This window comes from Macrobrachium rosenbergii, chromosome 40, assembly GCF_040412425.1.
Source record: "Macrobrachium rosenbergii isolate ZJJX-2024 chromosome 40, ASM4041242v1, whole genome shotgun sequence".
Taxonomy (NCBI): domain Eukaryota; kingdom Metazoa; phylum Arthropoda; class Malacostraca; order Decapoda; family Palaemonidae; genus Macrobrachium; species Macrobrachium rosenbergii.
In genome coordinates this window covers 24199623-24225271 of record NC_089780.1, presented here as the reverse complement: position 1 = coordinate 24225271, position 25649 = coordinate 24199623, and the positions used below count along the sequence as shown (strand labels likewise).

At 33.1% G+C, this 25649-nt stretch overlaps 1 long non-coding RNA gene across 5 annotated transcripts in view; it reads left to right on the top strand.

The window, feature by feature from the left end:
* The window catches only part of LOC136826262 (uncharacterized), a 246992-nt gene extending 224716 nt beyond the window's left edge, over positions 1 to 22276 (top strand). For 4 of the 5 annotated variants that reach the window (XR_010849568.1, XR_010849570.1, XR_010849571.1 and 1 more), the window contains 2 exons: positions 15942 to 16086; positions 19860 to 22276. This is a non-coding gene — a long non-coding RNA (uncharacterized lncRNA). The remainder of the gene's footprint in view (positions 1 to 15941; positions 16087 to 19859) is intronic. The other variant, XR_010849572.1, reaches the window with a different exon arrangement.
* The last annotated feature ends 3373 nt before the right edge of the window (positions 22277 to 25649 follow it).

Sequence of the window (25649 nt, the reverse complement as noted above, 5' to 3'; positions counted from 1 at the left end):
GCGTAACTGTGACGCCAGGGATTATCTCTACTTTATCAGTCAGTCAGTCAGGGCCAAAATCCGTCAGGAGAAACAAAAATATGTGAACTGGAAAGTTGAGTGAAAAAAAGGAGAGTTGAGTCTTCTCTTCTAACCTGAGCTCTGTGGTGACACAATGCTCACGCAAATCCAGAGGAGGACGAACGGGTAGAGCTTGAGACGGGCCATGGTGGTGGCACCGTGGAAGTCGTCTACGCTCTGTAACTTTCGAGACTGTCACTGAGCTCTCGCACTCGCTGACTCTCTCTCTCTCTCTCTCGCTTTACTTTATTATCTTCTTCATCCAGTGACACGTGATCTTTCAACAGATGCGACAACATCTGTCGAATTTCAGAACCCAGCGAAAGACCTGATAATTCGTCGAGCCCGTCAGATTTCAAAGAACGAGGTCTCGCAGGATCGCGTTGGCGGGTCGCGGGAATGAATTTCTGCTGGGATCTAGATGGCGGTTCGTAGGAAAGGAAAAAAAGAATTCCTGCTGGGATCGAGATGGCGGTTCTTATGAACGGAAAAAAAGGATTCCTGCTGGGATCGAGATGGCGGTTCTTATGAACGGAAAAAAAGGATTCCTGCTGGGATCGAGATGGCGGTTCTTATGAACGGAAAAAAAGGATTCCTGCTGGGATCGAGATGGCGGTTCGTAGGAACGGAAAAAGAATTCCAGCTGGGATCGAGATAATTGATGGAAAAGAAGAGGCTGCAGAAGGAGATGCAATAATCCCTTCAATGGAGAACTTTTTAACAGACAAAGAAGATAATGAGTTTATTATCATCTCTGTCTCGTTTACAGACAGTAATTGAATAAAGAGGGTGGCCTGCTTAAAATCTAAAGAAAATAAGCTCATTAATGTCTTGCATTCTTTTTCCCTCAAACAATGAAAGAAAAATAAACTACGTTGCATTTATATTCAAGAAAAGTACGACTACGGTGTGGATTGAATATCGCTAGAATTAAAAGCGCTAAATAATTTTTTTAAACAGTTGGATTCACAACTCGGTTGATATACGTCAATCAGCTCCTCAAAGCTTTGTTAATTTCAAGGAACACATCATTCTAATCTTTATTATTATTTTAATGATACAATATTCGAATCTTTATTATTTTTTGACAACACAGTATCCAAATCTGCATCGTTTCTTACGAAAACAGTACGCAAATCTCTATCATTTTTAAAGAACAAAACATTCAGATGTTTATTATCTTTAAGTAACACAATTTCAAATCTTTATTGTTTTGTAATGAATGCATTCCAGTCTGTATTATTTCTTAATGAACAAATCATTCAGATGTTTATTATTTGACGAGCGCATTAAAACCTTTTTAGCATTTGTAACAAAGGCATCATTCAAATCTCTATTCATTTTTAACAAATGCATCGTTCAAAAGTTTATTAATTTTTAAGAATACGTCATTCAAATCTGTGTTCATTTTTAACCAATACATAATTCAAATCTTTATTCATTTTTAACAAATACACTGAAATCTTTATTAATTTTTAATAATGACACCTTTCAAATCTGTATCCATTTTTAGCCAGTACATCGCTCACATCTTTATTCATTCTTAACATGTACATCATTCAAATGATTCAGTTCTTAACTAAATTATTTAATTTAATAAAGAATTTAACTAAAGAATTTAACCTTTTTCATCTTTTCTTTTTCTTCCCACCTGTGGAAACCACATTTGGCAAATAAAAGAAATCATATTATTTTTTATTCTTATGTAAAAGCTTACTTTATCAATAATATCTTGAAAACTGAGAACTCTTACTTAGATATAATCTTACTGGAACATTCTTTTAACGTGTGTTAGATTTTTTCTTTTATACTAACTGGTTCAATTCGGTTTCTTTAGCATTTAAAGAGAAATTGTAATTAGAAATTATTATTTCGGTTTGTAGTTAACTTTCCCTGGTCTTGTTTTGTGGGATTTAATAAGGAAAATATTTATTTTCTCATATTTTACTAGATCGTAGTTGTATTCACGCAATTGTTACACATTTTCAAGGTACACAGTACCTTACGTGTGTAACAATTACATGAAAGTACTCCTTGTGGCGTACCTACAGATTTGATGTCGGGGGAGAGTTTTTGTGAGTCCTCTGCACACACACACGCGCACTATCTCTCTCTCTCTCTCTCTAAGACGTGCAAAGTTGCGGGAACTATAGAATTAAATTAATGACTCATACCTACAAATATTTGAAGAACTTTGGACAAAAGATTTAGAGAGGTCCAGATAGGCTTGATGAAAAATTTATATATATATATATATATATATATATATATATAATTTTTTATTTGTTTATTTATTTATTTAATATCCTACCAGTCCCTTTCATCAAGCCTATAGGACCTCCTCTCTAAACCTTTTGTCTAAAGTTCTTCAAATATTTGTAGGTATGGGTCATTAATTTAATTCTATAGTTCTCGCAACTTTGTACGTCTCTCTCTCTCTCAGAGGTAGATTAATAGTGCCAAAAACTATACCAGGAAAATTAAGGAAAGCACACAGGACATTAATCCACCACGCACCAGCATCGATAATGCAGCGTCTATTCAATGCGCTACCAGCTCATCTGAGGAACATAACAGGAGTGAGCGTAGATGTGTTTAAGAATAAGCTCGACAAATATCTAAGATGCATCCCAGACCATCCAAGACTGGAAGATGCAAAATATACCGGAAGATGCGTTAGCAACTCTGGTAGACATCAAAGGCGCCTCACACTGAGGGACCTGGGGCAACCTGAACGAATTGTCTGTAAGATCTCTCTCTCTCTCTCTCTCTCTCTCTCTCTCTCTCTCTCTCTCTCTCTCTCTCTCTCTCAATCGGTATCATTATGCTCTCACTCAAAGCTTTGTTCTGGTATAATTTCCTTTTCCATAATTTTCTTCATTAGCTCTCTCAGTCCGTCTATCCCTTCTCTTCCACTGTCTTCCATGCCGCAACAGGCAAGCCATCTGGTCCACCAGCTTTGCTACTCATCAACTTTTTAGAGCTTCCATTACCCATCCTGTCATCATCTCATGAACCGTTCCAAAATCTGGACATCCCATCTGTCCTTATGAGTTTCTCATTCCCTGCATTTAGTAATGTTCAGAATAGTACTCCCACCTCTTTATGATGTCCACGTCTTTCCTCAGCATTTTCCGTGTGCTCCCCTGATTTACTTTAAACTGGTTAAGTCCTTTTGTGATTTTGTTCTTCTTTTGGCCAGCCTTAAAATCTTCCCTATGCCTTCTTTCGTCTCTAGATCCTGAGATAACTGACCGTATGCTTTGCCCTTGGCTTTTGCTACTGCTCTCTTGGCCCCCTTATTCCTTGCCTTGCAGATTATTTTATCCTCTTTCTGTGTGCCTTCATTTTTGTTGCATACTGTACGCCCTCGATAAACAAGAAAGTTTCCTTATTTCTCTATGTTTTTCCATTACTTAATCTTAGATGTCTTTCTCGCGTCTCGCCATTCCTTTCCTCTTTGCTCGTAGATCATCATATCCTCTTTCTTTGACTCCTTTCTTTTGTTACATATTGTACGCCCTCATTAAACACAGAGTTTCTTCATTTCTCTACATTTTTCCCCAGCTTAACCATAAAATGTCTTTCTAGCGCCTTGTTCTTCCGTTCCTCTTTCCTTATAGATCATCATATCCTTTTTCTTTGCTTCCCTCGTTCATTTAGTTGCAGATTGTTCGCCCTCAATAAACGACAAAGTTTCTTTATTTCTCTACATTTTTCCATTACTTAATCTTAGATGTCTTTCTCTCGTGCCTTGCTCTATGATTCCCACTCTCAGGTTTCACCATTCATTGACGTTACTTAATTTTGGAACGATCTCTTCCAACACACTCGCTTTGAACTGCCTTCCAAGGTCGGACCTGTTACCTTCAACCACTTGAGTTTTCTTGTGTAGCCTACTTACCTTTTCATCTTATCCTTTTCTTTTATGGTTAGTTGCAAGTCCATATCTGCTAACTGATATATTGCAGTTACATGTTCCCAAGGGATAACTTTGCAGCTCTTCAACTGGCCCCAAACCTTTTCTCCGGTAGATGTCGTTGATTTGTGGCAATTTTTTTAAATAGTTTTTTCTCCAGTAGATGTCGTCGATTTGTAGCAATTTTTACATTTTTTTAGACGTAGTTGATTTTTGGCAATTTTTTTTATTATATTTTTCCTCCAGTAGATTTACTTTAGTTCATTCGTAGGTAACAATTTTTTTATTATATTTTTTCTCCAATAGATATAGTTGATTTGGGTCATTTTTTTTCCTCCAGTAGAAGACGTAATCAGTTTGTAGCAATTTTTGTTATGTTTTTTCTCTAGTAGATGTAGTTGATTTGTAGCAATTTTTAAAAATATTTTTCCTCTCCAGTAGATGTAGTCGATTTGTGCCATTCTTTGATGTACATATCTGACACTGGAATAATTTAATGCATACACATTAGACAGTACTGTATCCCAGCTTAAATAAAAAGCCAAAAGAAAGAAAATAAAGAAGGGAATGTCAAACTTCGAGAACACCACCGGCATTGCGCAAATGATTTCAATCGGAGAGAAATTTCTTCAAACCAGGTGATGACAGCCTGTTGACACATGTAGCTCTCTTTCTTGCCCGCCCACGGGAGCTTATGAAAGGCCAAAAAAAAAAAAAAAATCAAATTGAATTACGTGACTCATCGGGCCAACACTTGATCAGGAGCAACCTACATACATGCCACCTCGGCTGAGAGTTGATTGCCTTACGAAAGGCTTCTGCTTTGTCTCGATTTGCTTCTGCTAGTTTGTGGTGGGAGTCTTCTTAGAGTTCTGCATCCAGTTGTTTGGAATGGTTCGTCTTTTAAACTATTACACGACTGAGGCTGGGTCTTGGATGTTTTTAAGAGATGTTTTTGGGAATGCATTTGGATTAACCTTATTCCTATAGGTCAGCATATATAACATATATATAAATATACATACATACATATATATACACATATGTGTCCGTCTGTGTTTTGTGTATGTGCGTGGGCACTATACATGTGAGATTAATCTCGCCAATTTTATATGACACGGAATCTTGGTGATTGGGTAAGAGTAAGTCACTTTTAAAACCCCAGCAGATAATTGGAAAGATGATAAACGCATTTACTACTATCGGCGCCTCGAAACGTTTGACGTATGAAAGATTAGAGGATACAAGAGATTAATAATAATAATAATAATAATAATAATAATAATAATAATAATAATAATAATAATAATAATAATAATAATAATAATAATCGTTTTCAGGGTGGATTTAGTTACATGGAAAATCTTTTTTGACACTAAAACATATATTCTTATTTTCTGTTGATGCTACCATTTGAATACTGAGACTAAGTGTTATCGTAATTATTATTATTAAACTCTGTCTCTTGATACTTCCATTTGAATACTGTCATTATTATTATTATTATTATTATTATTATTATTATTATTATTATTATTATTATTATTATTATTATTATTATTGAACTCTGTCTCTTGATACTTCCATTTGAATAGTATTATTATTATTATTATTATTATTATTATTATTATTATTATTATTATTATTATTATTGAACTCTGTCTCTTGATGCTTCCATTTGAATACTGTCATTATTATTATTATTATTTGAATTATTATTATTATTATTATTATTATTATTATTATTATTATTATTATTATTATTATTGAACTCTGTCTCTTGATACTTCCACTTGAATACTGTCAGTATTATTATTATTATTATTATTATTATTATTATTATTATTATTATTATTATTATTATTATTGAACTCTGTCTCTTGATACTTCCATTTGAATACTGTCATTATTATTATTATTATTATTATTATTATTATTATTATTATTATTATTATTATTATTATTGAACTCTGTCTCTTCATACTTCCACTTGAATACTGTCAGTATTATTATTATTATTATTATTATTATTATTATTGAACTCTGTCTCTTCATACTTCCATTTGAATACTGTCAGTATTATTATTGTCATTATTCTCATTATTATTATACTTCGCCTGTACTACAGTACAAAGCAAAAGCAAACCGCTGACACATTCGAAAGAAAAACGGGTCCGGGATCTTGATACCGCCGAACAGGTGAACTTCACAAGTGCATAAAGGCCGCCCAGACAAAGAAAATCAATTAATACACGTGTGAAGGAGAACAGCAATTAAGAGAGATGTAAAGAATTCACAAGATGAATGGCCAGTCTTCAATTACTTGTTCAATTATTACTGCGATAACAATCGTTACGTAATGTCGAGTTATATGGATTACAATCGCACAAGGCTAAGAGGAGTAGAAATGATGATGAGAATTGTGTGTATATATATAATATATACATGTGTATGTGTTTGTGCTTGTGCTTGTACATACATACATACATACACACACACATATATATGTATGTATATATATATATATATATATATATATATATATATATATATATATATATATATATATATATATATATATCGTTTCCATTACTGTACTGAATGCATCGGGATACAAAATGTACTTTCATAATAAGGTAATATTGGTCCTGACAGTTAAGTTAGTTATAAAAGTAAAAATTTTTGTATACATATACCTATACATAATACATATGCAGTATACATATAAGAGTACAGGAATAATACCATTTCAAATATTCGAAACGTAATAAAACAGTCTAACGTAATGTTGAAATTATATTAATGCATGGTGCGACACTTCTTAAACTCAAATTTATTTACAATTTTGGTAAACACCCATGTTGGAAATTTATTAGCAAACCGGCTCGTGAACGCAAATTTGACAATTGAAAATAAAGTCTTCACCTTTCTTGTATTTATTTGCAAATCTAGAAAATTGTGAACATATTATGACTCCAAAATTCATGTTAAGTGGTGCATTAGAGTCCTGATATTTCAAACGTTAAAATTTCTTATCCCTTATCTGAAACTTCATTTAGATATATATTATTAATAATTTTAATGTCAGTATCTAAGAAAGATCCTGTTTTATGAAGGTCATAATTAGGATTTGAAACACCAGTACTCTGGGATATATTGAATTAACATCAAATAATATATTTTTATTATTCAGTGATACTAGATAATCAACATATTTAAATGTATTTTATGTAAGTCTAACTATATGGAGTTATTATGGAAAAAGGTAGGACTGTGAAAATATAAATTGACTGTGGTAGGGCTATAATTAGCACCCATATGGATACCTATTTTTTTCTGTAAATCCTATTAAATTTAATATAATTATTATTAATACAGAATTTTAGTATAAAAATATTTATTTTATTAACTATTGTGTTGTTTTATAGTATGTTTTTCTACCCAGAGTGAATATATATTATATAGGTCAACAGTGCAACTAATAAGACCATCATCATCATCATCATCATGTAATGTAGTATAATAGAGTAATAAAATCAAGGAAATTGAGCATAGAATTACCAGGACCTCTAAGATTTCTGTTACTTGACTGAATCTGTTTTAATATATGCTGATATTTTTAATTATCCAATTCTCGTCTGTATTAACAGTTGCATTATCAAGTTAATCTAAAGTTAAAGTAAACATAATCTCTTTATTAGTGTAATATGTTGAGTTCATTATATATCTAAATTTAGTAGGACTTTGCATGAAATATTGGTATGACAAATGAAAAGTGTTTTATGTATAGACTTTATATGACAAATATTTGAACAAACATTCCATTAATATTTTTCTATTAATATTGCAGCTGTCAGAGGCATTACTGGATTCTGTATCAGATCAAAACTTGAGCATAATATTTTTACATATAAAGCCTTATTTACAAGGGAATATCACATATTCTTTCTGAATGTACCTAATTTTTTTTATTCATATTGACAGTACATGGAAATTTATTCTAGGTTTTATTAATCTATTTCATAATATTTTTAAGAATTTTAATTTTCCTTTGTATGAATTGTCCAGTTTATAAAATGTGTATATAAATATATATGTATATGTGTATGTATATATATATATATATATATATATATATATATATATATATATATATGTATATATATATATATATATATATATATATATATTATATTATATTTATATATTATATAATACATATATATATATATATACACACATATACATATATATTTATATACACATTTTATAAACTGGACAATTCATACAAAGGAAAATTAAAATTCTTAAAAATATTATGAAATAGATTAATAAAACCTAGAATAACTTTCCATGTACTGTCAATATGAATAAAAAAAATTAGGTACATTCAGAAAGAATATGTGATATTCCCTTGTAAATAAGGCTTTATATGTAAAAATATTATGCTCAAGTTTTGATCTGATACAGAATCCAGTAATGCCTCTGACAGCTGCAATATTAATAGAAAAATATTAATAGAATGTTTGTTCAAATATTTGTCATATAAAGTCTATACATAAAACACTTTTCATTTGTCATACCAATATTTTATAAAAAGTCCTACTAAATTTAGATATATAATGAACTCAACATATTACACTAATAAAGAGATTATGTTTAACTTTAGATTAACTTGATAATGCAGCTGTTAATACAGACGAGAATTGGATAATTAAAAATATCAGCATATATTAAAACATTCAGTCAGGTAACAGAAATCTTCGAGGTCCTGGTAATTTTATGCTCAATTTCCTTGATTTTATTACTCTATTATACTACATTACATGATGATGATGATGATGATGGTCTTATTAGTTGCACTAATATATATGTGTATGTATGTGTGTATATATCACTCACAAATGTTCATCCACAAATTTCGTTCAATGTCCAATTCACTATACCTCGGGGAATAACTTCCACCCAAGGGGGAATTATAATTGACAAGTGCTACATCATCAGTGGGATTCGAACCACTGCCTGGTTTAGAAACAACATTGTACAGTGACTTTTGACGACGTAGCCACGAAGGAAGTGAAACAACGGAGTGTTGAGATCTTTCGCCTTTAATTCAAGGCACTTTCAAGCAGACTACACACAGTGAAACAACCGATTACAAAGAAGACTCGGTTTTACAAAGACCAGTTAAACTTTACGGTGTATGTCACAATTCAGTCATCAGGTGATGGACAGCTGTCTAAGTTTAGCCCAAACACTTGGAGAAAGAGACTGATGACATATAACAGTCATTTTGGACAAATCTTTACTCTTTCTTTTAAACCTCCTATGAACATTTTGTGAAGAATTGGACCAAGAGCGTATGGACCTGGGCATAAATTAATATTATTTTACCTTGTAAGCTGTGTTCATGCAAATTCAAGGATATTGCTGACACTATATTTACATTTTGTAATTATGCTATGGAACCAGTCAGTTCTAAGTGATTTTTCACTAAGTGCGCATAAAAGAATATTATTCTTCTGGGGATTTCTAAACGAGTATTTATGTTGATTTATTCTGACAATTTAATTGCTTACTTGTTTGCCTCAAATAAAATTAATCATCATCTTTGTCTCTCTCTCTCTCTCTCTCTCTCTCTCTCTCTCTCTCTCTCTCTCTCTCTCTCTCTCTCTATATATATATATATATATATATATATATATATATATATATATATATATATATATATATATATATATGTGTGTGTGTGTGTGTGTGTGTGTGTGTGTGTGTGTGTGTGTGTGTGGTGAAAATTACTTCACCGAATTTTTATCATATAAAATTCTCGTCTAGTCATTTTAAGCATTGTTTAATACTCGAGGGAGTCAAATCTTTCGCGCCGTGTACGTGTCCATCAGACACGCAATCGACGTGCAATTTGGAATGACGCGGATGATGCAAAGTTTTTCAATTGATCTTTTTGATGTCGTGTATTTTCTTCTATACCCCTTTGCAGATTCTGTAACGTGCAGCAATGGTTGCAATGTTAATTTAGAATACCTTGTCTGACCGCCGTTCTGGAAGAAAAATTATTTTTAAAATACAAGGATGATGGAAAATATTCTAGAAGCGTCCCTAGACGCGACTATAAAAGCTGAGGTCGACCAGCAATCGTCCTTCTTTCCTAGCCACTCCATACACGGGTAACACGTTGCAGGTGTGACCTTAGAGAACCGGTGCGCCGGAGACTCGTACCCTGTGGCAAAGTCCAGCGTTACTTCTTATCGAACTGTATCTAAGTAATCCTAGTAATGAAAAAGACACCAAGCGTGTCAGAGGAACGAGTGATCAGGGAAGGTAGACTTGAATTCTGTTTCCAAGTAAGTAAGGGTTTTTCTTGCAGCAGTTTAAGAACTTCAGTGTAACTTGCCCATGTCCAGAAGAGATCATAGTAATTCTTAGTGTAGAAGAATAATTTTGGCATTCTAGTTGTTTCTGTGCTTAGATAGGCTGCGTTTTGCAAAGCACCGAGATTCATAAATTGCTGTTAGTTCTGCCCTTAAAATATTGTGTTTCCTTTGGCCACGAGGCCAACTTGTTAGCATGGCTGTTGCTAGTTTGTGTTAGTTTCGTTGGTTTTTTTTTTTTTTTTTTTTTTTTAGCTGATAGGTAAGATGGGTGAAAGAAGAGTGAGGGCAGTTAGCTAGCTAACCATGGTAGGGAATAGTTTAGAAAGTGAAATATTAGTAAGAGTAATGTCAAGTGTGGTTTATCCACAATTTTATTTAGGTACGGGTACAATTTTTCTAATATTAACATAATACAATAATAATTTTACATTATAACAACATGGTAAATTGTACATATTGCATATTTTGAATTTTATTTCTTATTAGTGTAATCATATTTAAAACATAAAATAAAATAAAAAATAAGTTCCAATTTCTCATTTTAACCTTGATGTTAATTATCATAATGATTTTGCATGATACCTACATAGTAAATTCTAAATATTACTTTTTCACAAGGCATTTCTTAATAATATAATGGTTGAGGTTCATCATGATGAATATATGAAGATACTCTTCTCCACCATCTGTGGTCTGTGTTGTTTGGGTGGTTTCTCTCTTCTGCTACGGATTCTTCTGTTAATTCACTGTTGTACTGATCTAGTTTGCTCCATATGTTGGTTGCCAGTCTGTATAATCTTTGATTAATTGGTTCTACTTTGTATTTTTTGGGTATTTGTTCTATATTCAGATCGTCATCTTCTTGATTGTTTCTCACTGCGGACCTTAGTATCTTATTTTGGAATTTTTGTACTGCACTTATATTGGAAGTCGATGCTAAACACGTGGGTATTGGTGGATATTCCATTATTGGTCTAATCAGGCTTTTGTAGAAATGGATTTTGATATTTGTGTTCATATTCCTTAATCGTTTTAGCTTTGTATTTTGTGTTCTTGCTATTCTTAGCCTTTCTCTCACATGTCTTGATATTCCTCTTTGTCCGAATTGGATTCCTAGTATTCTTGTGCTTTTATTAAAATTCATCGGTTGTTGGTCTAAAATTATTTGTGCAGGTTTGTAAGCAGACACTGATACTAGTTGGAATTTAGATTTATTTGTCTTTATCTTCCACTTCTTTTCAAATTGATTTATTTTTTCAATTTGGTTCATTGTTTTTGTGCTACTTGTCTTTTCAAAGTTGGATCCCTTCTTCGAGTGCGTTTTTCTGGGTGTATAATTATTTGAGTTATATCATCTGCAAAGCAGACATCAGTACAGTACTCTGGTGGTGAAGTCATATCTGATGTATATAATATGAATAGTGTTGGACTGAGTACAGATCCTTGTGGGACTCCACTTAGTAACGGGAATGGATTCCCTACGTAATTTTGTGACTTGATTGTTGCTGTTCGATCTTTGATGAAGTTGCATAGTATTTTCTCAAAAATGTCTGGAAGGTTGAGATGTAATATTTTGTATTGAAGTCCTTGTATCCATACTTTGTCAAATGCCTTGGTTATATCTCTGCATACTAGGTTACATAGGTACCTTCTTCTTTGTGATAGTGCAATACTCTCATATATTGTTGCTATTGCAATCTGGGTCCCTCTTCCTTTTCTAAATCCATATTGATTATTATTGTGTAGCTGATTACCTTCTAGGAACAACACTAATCTGTTGTTAATTATTTTTCAAATATTTTGCCAGGTATTTCTAGTAATGATATTGGTCTATAATTCTCTACCTGACTAGTATCTTTTCCTGGTTTGGGTATCAAAATCATTATTGCATTCTTGAATATAATTGGAAAATATCCCATTGAGAGGGCCCAGTTGTATATTTCTCTTAATTTTTCGAGTGCAATGTCTGGTAAATTTTGAATTATGACCTTGTTAATTCCACTCTTTCCTGGTGCTTTGTGTTTAAAAATTTTTTATTATTATTTTGATTTCCCATAACTCTATTTTCCTTGTTAATGGGCAGTCTTCATTGAGTCTGCTAATATCAGCTGCATAATGCGGAATTGTTCTGTTTCTATGTTGTTCAATGAATTCGTTGACTATTGTCTCATGTTGGTTGTCGAAATTTTGGTTATCCTCCTGCGTTATCTGGAATATTTCCTCCCAGTAGGCCTTGTGCAGTACTTCCTTCTCTTTGTCATCATATATTTTCTCATTTCCATGCTTTATGTATGGCGAAGTATTAGTTTTGCTTCCCATCAGTCTTGCAACGGAGTTCCAAAATTGTTTTGGGTTATTGTACTGTATTTCTGTGTTTTTTATTAGGTCTTCCCAATTTTGATGATATAATCTTGAGTTTTCTTGTACTAACTGTTCTTGTAATGGCACATATCTTCTCATTAATATGCTGTTCCACCCTGTTATAAGTACTGTGTTTTGGATGTTGTTGTGGTGCCATTGTATCAATTTCAACTTATCACTACTAATAGGATGTGGAAGTGTGGTGTATTTAGTTATGGGTATATGATTTTTTATTGCTTCCTCTATATTTCTGTACCATTCTTCAAGCTCACCATCTACTATTTCTTTTGTTATTTCTATTTCATTTGAATTTATTGTTGGTTGTCTACTCATTTTTCCTTCTGTTTCATTTTTGAAGCTTTCCCAACTTGCTCTTTTTATATTTGGTATTTCTAAGGATGGAATCATTATTGGATTGGTTGACAATGTAATTACCATTGGTATATGATCGGAGGAGGTTGCTGGTCCTCTTGTAACGGCAATATTGAGGTGAATTTTGTTATTTCCCAATATTATATCTGGCTTTCCTTTTCTGTTATTTGCTACAAAGGTATCGAAATCAGGTCCTAAGTGTATGATATACTTTTTATTTATGACTATTTCTTGTCCTGTGTAATTAGATTGCCTATATCCAAATATTTGGTGTCTGGCATTTAGATCCGCAATGAGGTTGGTTGGTTCTCTCCTGTTCATTAACTTCATGACATCCGGAAGTGGGAAATAATGTCTTCTTGGCGGCTTGTAAGCTGTAGCGATCACTATTGGTCCTTTGTTAGTTTGAATTTGGACTGCTAAAAAGTCGTCTTGATTTGTCTAATATTACTCTTGATTGCTATTGCAATTCCTGCAAAGGGTTCATCAGCAAAGTTTTGCGTATATGTATTATATCCAAACATTTTCAGAGTTTCATTTCGTTTCATACCATGCTCATTGATTAATATTATGTCAGGGTCTTCTTCTCTATATATATTGTATAAAATTCAAATTTCTTTGTTTTCCAGGATTTCACGTGCTGAATTATTTTAATTCTTCGTAGAGTTGGGTCCATTCGAGTTACAGTGGTCTAGTAATTTTGTTCTTTTTCTTTTACTTTTCCGTTTTCTGGTGTTATTGGCTACTGGCGTAGTACTTTTTGATGCTGAAGTTGATCCCTGTGGATTTTGTAAGATGGGAGAGTTGGAGAAACCTAAGAAGCTTGGTAGTGAGGCTTGTATTTCTTCTGTTAATTGATGCTGCGTTTCTTGCAAATTACTTATGCGTCCTGAAGGATGGATTGGTGAGTTCGAGTCCGAACTGGGCTCAATTCCGAGTGTAAAGTCTTCATCTGATGAGTCGTCTTCTGAGCTTTCTGCTGTGTTTTCTTCATATTGTGTGCAGTCTTGCATATCCTGTTGTATATCCTGAGTTGCTTGTAAATCCTCTGCTTTGCTTGTATGGTTTTCTTGTCTTTTATTCCTTTCCATGGTGCTTGCTATCATGTTTATTGTTTCTTTAGAGAAGTGTATTTTAGGTAAATTGTTATCTGCTAATATGCTGTTTATTACTGAGGGGTAGAATCCTTCTTGGCGCAGCCCCAGTTTTATTAGGTGTAAAGTAAATGTGCACAGCCAGTGCATTAGTAGAGTTTAATTTCTGTAATAAAATTGTAAAAATCTAGCTAGTTTGTATGATCCAACATCTGAATCTGAGGTTTGTAGTCGTGTCTTTAAAACTGTACATCCGAAGCCTCTAACATCCAGGCTAAGAATCACAAAAATTCATACAGCCCACTCTATATCGTCGAAAATTTCTCGACATATATATATTTATTTATTTATATATATATATATATTGTATGTTTGTGTACGCGTGTATTTTCAACAGTAGTTTACCGAACCCAAGTGAGAGGGAGAGAGAGAGATTGTACCTAGTAGAGTTTAACTTTAAAGAATTAAGGGAAACTTTCATTTTGAAAGGCTAAACTTAGTTGCTTAATAAATAAAGGGAACATGTACACCTAAATGCATACTTTTGTTTTTTCCTTAAATATACGATAGGATTACTACATAAAAATACTATGGACATGGAACATTCTTGAATTTTGTATGAAAGTAAAATCGTGATAATCCAGCAGTAGGGGATAAATAAGCACAAAAATTTCAACCCCTCTATATGTCTCCATATGGAAGTCTCTTAGAGGACTAAAGTCGAAATTGGGCAGGATTTATGCCAATGTGTTTAGTTTTTGCTTTACAATACACAATACATTCACACACTTGTATATAATATATATATATATATATATATATATATATATATATATATATATATATATATATATATATATATACATACATACATATACATATACACACATACATACATACATACAGACATACATACACACACGCACGTATATGTATAAATATATATATACAGTAATATATATATATATATATATATATATATATATATATATATATATATATATATATATATATATTAACTTTTTATCACATACACAATTGTTCTGTCCGTTAGTAGAATTACTAAAAGGACCTCATTCAAACTGGATGGTATCTGATGGAGTATTTATTCAGAAATAGTTACAAGCTTTCTTGGACAAACAGTCCACATTATCGAGTGCGGATACTTGATAATGTGGATTGTTTGTCCAAGAAAGCTTGTAACTATTTCTGAATAAATACTCCTTTAGATACCATCCAGTTTGAGTGAGGTCCTTTTATATAGTAATATATATATATATATATATATATATATATATATATATATATATATATATATATATATATATATGTGTGTGTGTGTGTGTGTGTGTGTGTGTGTGTGTGTGTTTTCAACAGTAGTTTTCAGAAACAATGAGAGGGGCCGATAATTATATTTATTAGAGAAAGGGCTTATCTGTTTTAGAGCATGGTAGTCTGCCAAAGGCTACAGAAAATGGAGATCTAACAAAAATTTAAGGGGGGACTGCTTTTGTAGAGAACAAATTTCTTTTTTACATTAATAAAGATAAAAGTTTCGCATGAATGCATATCGTTTTGTACTAAAAGCAAGTCGACAGGTTAATGCAATGCTTAGATGGTCAATAACTGAGGTAACTTTTAGGCATTTTATAGAATTTCATTTTTAGGGTACTTGATTTGAATTAGTTCTGGCTCTTCATTTTCCTCACAGAAGCTTAATCCTTTGCATTCATTTCTTTTCAGATATTCTGCCTGTACTGGGAACCTTGAACTCGTCCTTGAGAATCGAGACGAACTGAGATAAATGATTAACCTTGAAGTCACATCGCTTAGACGGCATATTTTTAAGACGTCTGCAAGTTTCACCAATGGAAGAAAAATATATGAGGTAGATAAACAGGCAATTTAGTTAAATAACAATTTTGTTCGTCCATTTCATTATCCTTTTGATGTGTTAGCATATTTAACAAATACTACAATTCTTCATTCTTACCTGCAAGGTAAATATGATGGTATTTAGTACTCGAGGTGGAATCCCATACTCATTGCAGACGTCCGAGGATGAAGGGCGATAATAAAGCGATATATTCCAGCTTGTGTTTATTTGCTCTGCTACATTTAAGAAGAAACGGTAAGATTGTATACAAAATACTAAAAGCGTCTATAATGGAATCATAAATAAATGAGCATCGGAGCTCGATCCATAGTAAGAAATTATGTTCTACATACATGAGGTAGAACTTATAGGATCGAAGCCTGTGTGTCGGATTCGATACTAACACAATAGCAATTGAATACACTTATACTATAAAGCATTAGGCAACATCTAGCTATAGCTTTGAACTGAACGCGTCCACGGACGGCATTATATATGTCTTGCACTTACGTTAAGACATACATGACACTTTTCTTTGGCACAGCTTGATTCAGTAGCATCACGAATCCTTGGCTGTTGACCAGAAAATTTAGTTTAACAAGATTTCATTTGAATGAAACAAACTGTACTTGCTGAAACGTGATTACAGAGCTCAAAAAGTCGATATGCTTAAAATCTCCTAAAAATTTACAGTTCAACATTACCGGGAAGAAGTTTTTGAAATTTCATCTCCAATATCAGAAGGTTCTCTTCTGTGGCAAACATGGTTGCGTAAATGATTTGCAAAGCATTGGCCATGTTTTAGAAATTTTCATTCCTCTAGGTCTTTCCTTTATGAAGAATAAGCATCTTTAATATAAACTTGAAACGTTGGTGAAAGAGAGAGAGAGAGTCAAGTGTTTCCCATATTAGTTTCTTAAGCCATCAGGTGAAATGTGTTTCTGTACTGAGCATAGACAAAGTACCAAGTCAGAAAAATCATTTAAAATCAGAAAAAGAGTATCACGTCAAGATTAGCGACCCCAACGTCTCCATGTCAAGAACAGTGAACCCAGTGATCCCCCATTTGAAGAATGGCCAACCCTTTCCGGTCCGATCTCCAATTCCACATGAGGGATAGCACTAAACACGGCGAAACAGTGATTCGTCTACACTTTTTCGCCGTGTTTGGTACTAGCCCCTGGAGGGTCAAAATGTATTTCGCCTTGTTTATTACTAGCCCCTGGGAGATCATATGTCTTCTAAAGAATAGCGAACCCTGCTACGAGTGGGTTCGCTAATCTTGACATAATCCGAAAAAAAAATCATTAAAGATAAGAATATTAAGTTTATCCCTCGTCGTAGGAGAAACAGAAAGCTATGTAAGCAGCATAGCCTACCTGTTGAATGGAAATAGAAAGCTTTTATTATTTACGGCAGAAAAACCCTAGTCAGTAGGAAATTGCAAAGGTCAAGTAATGGCAGACTAAGGGAAAAGTTTGTAAAAAGGAACAAATTATACCTTTCAGTGATAACCCATTGCGTAGTTCATTGTTAATTCGAAACACTTATTTTTCGTACGTATTATAATTGCCGGTTACTTTTCATTGTATTTTTTTAGTTCTCGTATCTGCCACCAGATGCCCTCACATTTTTCTTTTCTGAAGTATTTCCATCGGTTATTTAGATTTAAAACAATAAATATGTGAAGTTCATGAAGAAATCGTTTCTCTCTCTCTCTCTCTCTCTCTCTCTCTCTCTCTCTCTCTCTCTCTCTCTCTCTCTCTCTCTCTCTCTCTCTCTCTCTCTCTCTCTCTCATGAATTACAATTGTAAGATCTGCAGTTGAAATCTTTTCCTATAGGTCTGTATATCCAACAGAAGTCGAGCACACAGTATGACTAATACCATTTTGCAAGATTCATATTCCAGTACAGATAGCAATATTAGGATGAATGGAAATTAAGATAAAATACTGAACAAAACAATTGACAGTTTTAAAACTGCAAAAACATTATTGGAACCTTTCTTGCCAGTTTTAAAACTGCAAGAACATTACTGGAACCTTGCTGACTGTGACGAAACCGAACACTGGGACTGGTCCGACTGGGTGTTCTTACACTGAATTCATCTCTCAAACCAGGTAAAGGATTTAATTTTTCAGACTAGATAATTGTTGACATTTTAGTGAAAAACTGAGGACTTACTCTCCTATATGTTATGACAGGATCTGACAGTTGATAAAGGCTGGCGTCTTGAGAATCGTCGAATGCCTCTGGTCTGTAAGTGGATTTGTGGGTCTAGCTTAGGCGCCTTGGGTAGAACTTGACCAGATAAATAGTCCATTGTAGGCAAGACTTACCACGGTGAAATTACTTTGATACTCGAATGATTATATCATAAATAAATTGGTGTTTCATGCGCATATGAACTTAACCTTGACAAAAGGAAGTTTTAGTTGAAAGTAGGTACTAAGCTTAAGTTACCTGAGGAACCAAATAGGTTTATGTACTTACAAAATATGTTAGTGGAAATCTAGAAGGTAGTAAGGAAAACTGAAACCAAATCAAGATGAAACTATATTAATATAAATATATTTTGAAAAACGAAAAATCAATTGTTGATTACATATTTTCTCACGAAATACATAGACCATTTATATTCCTTGCTGTTTATCTTGCGTGTGTTTTTAACCCCAAAATTGCGGTGCAGACAACTCGTTTTCTGTATGTTCTTTACCCCTAGCCAGTAGGTGGTCTAGTGTTAGTTACGTAGATTAACCTCAGTTGTTTGAGAAAGCCGTATTTTACTGCGGTCTCTTTTACTGAGGATCCCTGGGTGATATTTTACGATTTTATATGAGAATATATGAAAGCTATTGGCTGTGCTTTGCCTCTAGGACTAGGTAATATGTCCAAAGTTCCGAAAAGACTGTATTCAGAAAAGTACTACCTACTCGGCGGTGAACAGATTTTAAAATGGACGATTAGTCTTCAAGGATGTTTCAGAAGTTATTGTAAAAGGTAAATATGGTTTTCCTGATGATTTCTGGTGTGGTTTTGTCAACTGATTCTTATTTCCTCTGGAAAAAGCCCATATAGGCCCACAATTCAGGTTAGGATTGTTGGTAAGGGGCCAGTGACCAGGCAGGTAGGATTAGGTAAGTTAGTTTATGGAAGGTTAGGTCAGCACTCATCGTTGCATGTAACTCTGTAATTTATGGTGCCATAGATCAGGTTAGGTAGGGTTTTGCCATGAATTTATGAAATGGTAATTCGGCAAGAAATTGTTGTGATGAAGAAAAACCTTTTCACTACAAGTCACTTGCAAGATGTAGTGGAATATTACAAGAAAAAAACATTCTTTTAGTCTATGGTGAGATGTTACCAGAATCAAACATAAAATTTGCAGCCATTTGTTGAGCAACATTGCAGAGGACTGTTAATCCAGGTATAGGGCTAACATTGTCGACTGTATACTTTCTGAGGCAGCCCTCTTCTGATATATCATTTGTGGCATTTGTACCTTACACGAGATTGCTTCAGATGGATTGTCACCATACAACTTGCCCTCTTATGTTAATATATTTATCAAGCTACGTTAACAACCGCAGTTTCTTAACAAACACCACCCTTTCTGATGTCTGCATTAAACTTTCTAAACTGTTTTTATTGGGATCTAGAGTAGTTGTTGCTAAGGTGATTAAGTACTAGTAAAGTTTATTGACATCTGGTTTAACGTTGATCAGAACTACTTAGGTTGTTTGGGAATTTTGGAATAAAAATTGTCTATTTTTTGCCCTTCCAGATGTGTATAGCTGCCTGCACATACAAAATCCAGTGACCAAAGGTGGCTGTACAAAAACTGACAAGTGAAGAATCTAATTTGAATTGAACTAGCAAGAGGAACTGGAAAATACAGGCATTGGATGGCAGAGGATGAACTAAAGCAATCTTACATTAAACATTACTGTTAAGACGAAGACTGGAGGACTTATCTGTCATCAGTTTAAGTTAAGTTCAAGTTTCTATGCTCCAAGTTAGACTGCAAAATCAATTTTGATTAGTATTCGAAGTTAGCTAGTTTGAACTTGTGAAATATAATTATGAAATCTATCTGAAATAGGCTTTCGTAGTTTTTAAACTGCAGTTCAAAGCTTATTAGTTCAGAAAGGTTCTGCAAAGTAAGATTGTATTCTGGTTTCTGTAAAGTAAGATAGGTAACTCGTTAAATGCAAAAGGGGGTCACAGATTTAAACTACAGTATAGCACTGATATCACGCTTTCATGTACTAAGCAATCTTGACTTATAAACAAGTCATTAGTCGTGATTTCTTTTAGAAAGGCCATTTGGTTTTGAAATTCTTTGAAGGGAAACAGTAGCTAATGAAAAATTTTAATAGAAATAATTGGTGCTTCAAGTGGTCAAGATTTTGAATTAACAGCACTACCTAGGTCCGTAGGATGTATAATTTTATTTATAAAAAATGTTAATATTAATCTACTTGAATAGCTACCATGTTGTTTAATATTCATGGTAATTTGTTTAAGATATAGTAATTATTTGCAGTAGTAGAGTATTCACCTCACATTACTCCAATTTAGGTAATTGTGGAGGGAAACTGGTGAACCTGGTTTGTATTCTTGATGCTAGCCTAGATCGTGCAGTAACTTAGTCTAGCCATATTATTTTCAATGACCCAGCCTATGCCTTTTTCAGCGGTGTAACATACATGGTTTACCTGTAAGTTAGTCTTCCATATTTAATTAAAAGTAACATGAAGCAATGAGTTTATCAAGTTGAATGTTAGTATGTATATTATAAGGTTTTACTTGGTTACCCAACACTAAAATGCAAGCAAGTGTCATCATGTTGATTAGTTTTCCAAAAAATATTATTTTTGACACTGGATAGGGTCTTAAGCATAGAAAGTAACAACCTTAGTTTAGTCATCAATTGTACAGTTCTGTTCTTGTGCTAATTGAATTTTTATTTTTCAGTTATCTTGTTAGACTGTAGTGCCTTGCTGGAAGTTGAGAAACATTGTTGCAGGATAAGCGTTAACTTGCAAACTCCAAGGTTACTGAAGCATTTCATTCATCAAATTAGCCTTTTGTCTTTTGCAAAACTTAGACCCTTCTTTTAGATGAGAAACTGAGCTAGTTTTACTGGTCACTTTTCAAAATGGTAATGCATTATACGAGGTTAGGTTAAGCAATCTGACTCCATATTGAAAATTTCATTCAGTCTTCACTTTTTTATAATATCACTTTGCCTTCAGATACTTACAAAGTTTCCAAAGATATTTTGAAGAACGTTAAAATTATTTGTGCATTCTAATATGCCAGTTTACAGCTAGGCATATTTATTTTAACGAATTCAGTTGAATTATCTGTCTGTGAGTACACAAAAACAAGCTTTGATAGTCATATTTTCATTGAGAGATGATTTTAAAAATATATTTTCATTTAAATTTTCATTTTCAAAGAAAAATACATTGCTAGTCAACTGAAATATATATCCCCAGGAAACTACCATTGAGTTAAAAGCACTTGGAGTTTATTTTTTATGAACGTCACATTTTTTTAACTAAGAAAATTTTATAATTTTCAGTTGATATTTTGATAGGTGCTGACCTGAGTCCAATGTATATCGGAAAGTACTTACCTCACATAAATTCTTGAAAGTAATTCTTGAATTCCTCTTTCAGGAGAAAGTTGGTCACCTGCTTGAAAGGAACAAATAAATAACCACAAAACAAGTGGTGATATACGTCAAGCACACTATCAATTTCAAGAAAACCTTCTATAGGATTTCTGTGTGACATGCAGAACATGGAATCTGTGACTTCAAGGACAGGAATTAGTGTACATCAGGATATATAGTGTAGGAATGGTTTTTAATTTTGAAAATTATTGTGTAGAATGTTTACAGTGAGGCTCTGAGTACTTTGGTATTGTATAATTAATCAGTTGAAGAGAGCTCTTTTAGGTAACATGATAGAATCTGTCTTGTATGTTTATTAAATTTTCTTAAATTCGTAAAATTTTTAGATACTGTCAAGTTTCTTCGTATATGGTACTCTTGGATCAATGCATTAAACATGCCAGTCAGTCTTTCATTTGAAATATTCAAGAAAGAATCAAGTATAAATTCACAATATGTTTATAATTCATTAAAGTAAATATTTAACGATCGCCATACCAGCTTTGGTCTCTATTTTACTCTGTTAATCGTAGGTCATGTAATTTTATTTAGAGCCTCATATATCAATCTCACTCTCATCAATGCTTATCCTGCTTGGGCTTTCAGCATTCTTTTTCAACTAGGATTTCGTCTTGGTTAAGAGCAATAGTAATAATGTTTTTTTTTTCTATGTTAGTATTGTTTATATTTTCTTCCTTGCAATTCTGTGAAAGGATCTTCCTGGTACTATTCATGGATATCAGTCTAGGTCTGACAGGCTTGAAGTTACTTTTTAATGCCAGGTCCTTTAGGTAGAATTTTAGCTTTTATATCTGATCTAGTGGCATTGTGCTTATAATTACGCTTAAAATCTTTGTATCTTGTGGATGTTTGTTAGACAATAACCTTTCCTTCAGTTAGAGTAAATGCATATTATGAATTTTAGATTTTTGATGAATCTCATGCTTTGTCATGAGTTTCTTGTCTAGTAATAGTTGTATGTTGCTGAATAACCGAGTTTTGGAAGCGATACAGGTAACTTTGGTTTCCTTTTTTTGAAGCAATACAAGTAACTGTTTTCCTTTTTTGGAAGCAATACAAGTAACTTTGCTTTCCTTTTTTTGGAAGCAATATAGGTAACTTTGTTTTCCTGTCTTGGAAGCAATACAGGTAACTTTGTTTTCCACTTTTGGAAGCAATACAGGTAACTTTGTTTTCCTTTTTTGGAAGCGATACAGGTAACTTTGTTTTCCATTTTTGGAAGTAATACAGGTAACTTTGTTTTCCTGTTTTTTCAGCAATACAGGTAACTTTGTTTTCCTTTTTTTTGGAAGCAATACAAGTAACTTTGTTTTCCTTTTTTGGAAGCAATACAAGTAACTTTGATTTCCATTTTTGGAAGCAATATAGGTAACTGTTTTCCATTTTTGGAAGCAATACAGGTAGCTTTGTTTTCCTTTTTTGGAAGCAATACAGGTAACATTGTTTTCCTTTTTTGGAAGCAATACTGTACAGGTAACTTTGTTTTCCTTTTTTGGAAGCAATATAGGTAACTTTGTTTTCCATTTTTGGAAGCAATACAGGTAACTTTGTTTTCCTTTTTTGGAAGCAATACAGGTAACTTTTTTTTCCTTTTTTTGGAAGCAGTACTGTACAGGTAACTTTGTTTTCCTTTTTTGGAAACGATACAGGTAACTTTGTTTTCCTTATCTTGCTGTGTTTAGTGTCAGGCCTACTTAAGGCGTTTAATAATTTGGAGACTTGCTTGGGACTTTCATTATATGGGTTTGGCCTTTATTCTTGGCCTGAATTTTAATCTTTCAAGGTGGGTCTAAGCTATTACATGACGTGAATGTGGTTACTTTGCCAAGTTTTGTGTAGACGAAAACTTAATACTCTTGCAGTTGTTAATTTTTTGTATCATTTTGCATTGTTGATACTTGTTTTTATTAATGGTTTTGTCTGCAGACCGTTCATCTAAGTAATGAACTTGAAGTTTGTGGATTTCAGGACCTACTTTGGTTTCCAGCGTTTTCAAGATCCTTGGTTTATGCAGTTTTTCAAACCAATTCCTAGCTTGTAGTTTTCTAGCCTTTAGAATATGGCAGTATTTTGAAAATATTTGCTTCTCGAAGCAAATTGATTTTTCATCTTGTCAGCTTTACTTAAATAACTGTTCGATCTTAATTTGTGAGTCTTTGGGAATTGCTATGATGCCTTGTAAAATTGTAACTCAAGGCTGTCTCTGTCTTCTGTAGGTCAATGTTAGTGTGATTGTTGATATCCATACTATGCAAGATCAGAGAAATACTTAAACTGTAGTAGTACAGGCAGTTCCTGGTTCACTGCAGGGGTTCTGTCCCCAGCGGCGCGCCATAAGCCGAAAATTGCTGTAACCCGAAGCATCATAATTATAATGGAAGTAAATAGTACTTAAAGCACCGTTAATAGCACCATAAGCGGCGTCAGTCTGTTAACAGCGCCTATAATGTGTAACAGCAGCTATGAAAATATGTGCTTTGTAATTGATGAGAGAGAGATTCATACTGTTTTGTTTAGGTATATTTATGATTTAAGATTTTGTGGCCTTTAAAGGGAAGTTCTGTAATTGTGGAATTCCAAGCGCTGTGCTAAGGAGTTCTCATGTAGCCCCCATGTTTTCCTTTCGTGCTTTCTAAATGTTGCTTTCCCTTCTAAGTTTTTATAATGGATAAGACCGTTCTATAATCCCCTTGGGTATAATAACTTTTTATTAACCCCTTTGGTACAATAACTTTCTATTATCCCTTTTGGTATAATAATAACTTTCTGTTATTCCTCTTGGTATAATAACTTTATATTATCCCCTTTGGTATAGTGATAACTTTGTCATTCCTCTTTGTATAATAGCTTTATATTGTCCCCTTTGGTATAGTAACTTTCTATTATCCCCTTTGGTATAATAACTTTCTATTATCCCCTTTGGTATAGTAAATTTCTGTTATTCCTCTTGGTATAATAAGTTTATATTATCCTCTTTGGTGTAATAACTTTCTATTATCCCCTTTGGTATAGTAACTTTCTGTTATTCCTCTTGGTATAATAAGTTTATATTATCCCCTTTGTAATAATAACTTTCTATTATCCCCTTTAGTATAGTAAATTTCTGTTATTCCTCTTGGTATAATAAGTTTATATTACCCCTTTGGTATAATAACTTTGTTATTCCCTTTGGTATAGTAACTTTCTGTTATTCCTCTTGGTATAATAAATTTATATTATCCCCTTTGGTATAATAACTTTCTATTATCCCCTTTAATATAGTAACTTTGTTATTCCTCTTGGTATAATAAGTTTATATTATCCCCTTTGGTGTAATAACTTCCTATTATCCCCTTTGGTATAGTAACTTTGTTATTTCTCTTGGTATAATAAGTATATTATTCCCTTTGGTATAGTAACTTTGGTATAGTAACTTTCTATTATCCCCTTCTGTATGGTAACTTTCCATTATCCCCTTTGGTATAATAACTTTCTGTTATTCCTCTTGGTATGATAACTTTATATTATCCCCTTTGGTATAGCAATTCTATAAGCCCCTTTGGCATAATAAATTTCAATAATCCCCTTTGGTATAATAACTCCTCAATACCCTGTGATTCGGTCAGTTCTATAGAGGTAAAAGTACAATATAATCAGCTTTGTTTTGATAATTTTTCAAGAATAATTGAATAGTATAATCATCATTCAGATTAATGTTTTATTTTGAAGTCTGTGAAGGATAATAATGTATTATAATTATCTTTTGAACTTTTAATTCTCTAAACCATCACATTATATTGTACTACGAAATGTGCATAACTCTCTCTCTCTCTCTCTCTCTCTCTCTCTCTCTCTCTCTCTCTCTCTCTCTCTCTCTCTCTCTCTCTCTCT